Genomic DNA, 3,697 nt, shown 5'->3' with positions numbered 1-3,697 from the left:
TGAATTCAAATACTTTTTTAAAGACAAATTTTATTATTCTAAATTTCATAAAGTAGCAGCATTGGCAAGTAGAAGTACTAAGCATCTTTTTTACAAATAAATGGTTGTTTTAAAATTCTAAAGTAAATAAACCTATACTGTCTTTTTTAAACTATTAATTTTCTACAAAAAAAATTCTCTCTGAAGGACTGCCATTCTTTAAAGGCCTTTTACTTGTCAGTGGATACTAAATTAAGAGTTTATTTCATTCATCATCTTTCATCAAAGTAAACAAATGTGGTTCTCATATCAGAATATTTTAAAATCAAACCTTCTTTTCTCTCTCCTCCAACTCCAGTTCTGCTTACCTTGTTCATCAGTTCTGTTTGTTTCCTGCTTGATACTAAAAACTAAGGGAGTAAGCAGAGTGGTTTAGTATATGATTGCCCAACACTGGGCTGTGATTCTACCTGTCCTGCTCATTCTTTCATGCTTTCGATCTATCTGTAATTTGAATTTTGTTAATGTTTTTCATCATCCTGAAGAATCCCCAAATGCATCATTTTGGTGTAAGATAAATTATATAGCAAACATTCATGATGAAACTTGTTTAAATAACATTTTTTTCCCCCAAAATAGCAATCTCTTCTATTTAGAACGTTTAAATTGCCTAGCAATATTGACTAACATTCCATTTGTTATAATTCTTTATGGAATGTCTCCATACCTACTACTACTTACTTCCTAAAATTAATAGCATGAAACATATTAAGGTAGAATTTATCTAATTGTAGTTTTAACAGATGGCACCTCAGTAATCAAAAGGGAGAAACTGTGAGTGAAATAAAAAGGAATTCTGTCCAATAAAATTCTCTTTAGCTCACAGGCTTTTTTTTTTTTTTTAACTTTTAACACTATGCTTACAATCATGAATTAATGTGAAAATTATAAGCAGTATGTTATATGTGATGTTCCTCTTTCCATCACTTTGATTGTTCTTGCCTATTGATAGTTTGTGTGTGTGTGTATTTTAAAGAATTAGGATTCTGATTCATTAATTTTATCTATTTTTCTGTTTTCTACCTCATTTCTGCTTTTATCTTTATTGTTTCCTACCATGTGCTTTCTTTCGTTATACTTTTTTCTATCTTTTTGTGTTTGAAATTTAAATCACTTATTTTCATTCTTTTATTTTTATTGAAATAGATGTTTAAGATGAGGAACTTTTCTCTGTTCACCGCTTTAATGTATCTCAGATTCTTATGTGTAGTGTTTTTAATGTCATTTTTCAGAAATTCCTTAATTTCTGTTTATATTTTCTTAATTACACAATTTATGTTTTATCTAAGTGGTTGCTATATTATATGGTACATAGAATTAGGAATATTATACTTTTATTGTGTAATGTGGCTTTTAAGTGCCCTTTGTTTTATTTAATATATTTTGGCTTGAAGAGTTTTTGTGCTGCTATTAAGATTTTAACCCGTGCTTTTTATTTTCATTTGCCTGGCAAATCTTTGTCCATCACTTTATTTCTGTCACCTTTTAAGTGTCCTCTTGTGTACAGCATAGAGTTGAATTTTTTTAAAGAGTCGATTTGAAAATCCTTTACTTTGAATAGGCAAGTTAATTCTGTCATATTATTATTACATTATTATGGTATAATTACTGTATGTGTTATATTTATGGTGTTTATTTGTATTTCTTCCTTACTTTTTCTTTTTAAAATTCTTTCACCACTTAAGAAGGTTTGTATTTTTATTCTAGTGGTTACCTTAGCATTAATACTTTTTATAGTGTACCTATACCCCCCCCTTTTAACTTAATCTTTTGCTTTTTGTCAATTTTAAATTGTATGTTTTGACAACCAGTGGCCTTCTACTGTCCCCTTTTTTCTCCTCTTCCCATTTTTAATTACATCTGTTCTCCTTTGTCTCACACACACGTATTTGTGTGTGTGTGCGTGCGTGTGTGTGTGTGTGTGTGTGTGTGTGTATATATATATATATATACACATAAACTATTCTTGAATGCCATTACCCCAGCTATGTTTTAGTCACAGCTCTACAATTGAATATTTAAATGTTTACCATCAGTCCTTTCGCAAAGTTTTCCCAATCATCTTTTAAAAAATATTTGTCTTTACCTTTTTCCCCAAATTTTATTTTGAAAAATTTAAAACCTACAGAAAAAAACAAAAAAATTTTCACCAGTAGTTAACACTTTGCCACATTTACCAGTTATCTTTTGGTTGGATGAAGCTTCACTCCCTCTAATAGAGTCCTCAGAAGGGGCATATATGTATATTGTTCTGGCACATTCAAAACTCTTTTTTTTTTTTTTTTTTTTTTTGAGTCTTTTGAAGGAGATCTTGGCTAGATATACTATCCTTGGTTTGTACTTTCTTTCCTTATATTTCTTGAAAATGCTGCTGTACTGTTGCCTTGCTTTGTATGTTGTTTTTAAATAATCTGATGCCTTTGTAAATTAGTTCATCTTTTTTTTTTTTTTTTTTGCCTGAAGGTCCTGAGGATTTTTTTTTTATAATCTTTGAAAATCTTAATATTGTTTTATTAGGATATGTTTCAGAGTTGATCTTTCTTGGTTGATTTTCTCTAGTATGAAAAATGTGTAGATTCAGGTCTTCCTGTATTTCTAAGAAACTGTCTTGATTTATAGTTTTCAATAATGGTTCTGTTTCATCGTTTTGATTTTTTCTTCAGAGACAACAATTATATTCAACCTCCTTTGCCAGTCTTCCATTTATTTCACTTCCTCACTCACCCATTACTTCTTTATCTCAATTTTCATTCTCTTGGTGGTTTTTCTGATTTTCTTCATGCCTTTGTTAGGTTTTCATCACAATCTATCCTCCTTTGTTTACTTTGTAATTTGGTCTTCATTTCTGATACAATTTTGTCTTTTTTTTTGTCTTTTTTTTCTTGACTTCATAACCAACTCTCATTTCATTTCCTCCTTTTGTCAGCTTATTTTCTTTATTTCTTCTCCATTTCTGTTCTTAGGTTTTACATTTCTGATTCAAGTGATCTTTTTCATATCCCAAATGCTTGTATGAGAATATTTAGTTTGGAGTGTTGTGTTAACAATTTTCTTTGAATTCATGTTTGTCAGTGGGGCAGCATGGAGGTAGAGGGTTGGGACACCTTTTCATCAGCAGAAAAGATTTTATTCACATTTTCTGACATTTTGTAGTATTTTTGTATGGATATAGTCTGCTTTTATCTATTCCTGTTCACTTCATGAACAGGATTCCTAGTTTGAGAGTGTCTTCTTCCAGGTAGTTTCTTTCATGGATGGTGGTGGTGTTGGAGCAGGAGGCATAGAAGGAGAGTTGGCATATCTTGCTTCATTTTGTTTCTTCAGGTTCATGAATTTTCGCCTCATTTCCTCCTTTCCCTTTAATACCTTGTCCCCTTTGCTTATACATAATTTGAAGGTTGTAGTATTTTCTGTCTTCTAAGGATGCTAAAGGTGTGGAGTTTATGTGGTTTTATTTATTTGTTTTCCTTATTGATTTTATGGTTGTTTTCAGAGGCTGAAGGGGAGATTTTGAATCAGGTCATCATCATTGTTCTCTAAACCCAGACGTCCCCTCTTGGCCTAATCTAAAATTATGAGCACTATTTGATATCAAAGAAGTTTTTCAACTTTTATTAATGATTTCTGGTTTGCTGATTTGTGATTTTTTATTATTATT

General features: G+C 30.6%; 1 protein-coding gene across 1 annotated transcript in view; it reads left to right on the top strand.

The window, feature by feature from the left end:
* Nucleotides 1–3,697, top strand: part of CCDC158 (coiled-coil domain containing 158) — an 85,257-nt gene that overhangs the window by 11,149 nt on the left and 70,411 nt on the right. The gene's annotated exons all lie outside the window — the stretch shown is intronic.

Source organism: Pteropus vampyrus, unplaced genomic scaffold (assembly GCF_000151845.1).
Source record: "Pteropus vampyrus isolate Shadow unplaced genomic scaffold, Pvam_2.0 Scaffold56, whole genome shotgun sequence".
NCBI lineage: Eukaryota > Metazoa > Chordata > Mammalia > Chiroptera > Pteropodidae > Pteropus > Pteropus vampyrus.
The sequence above is the reverse complement of the archived record's forward strand: the minus strand, read 5'-3'. Positions and strand labels throughout refer to the sequence as shown.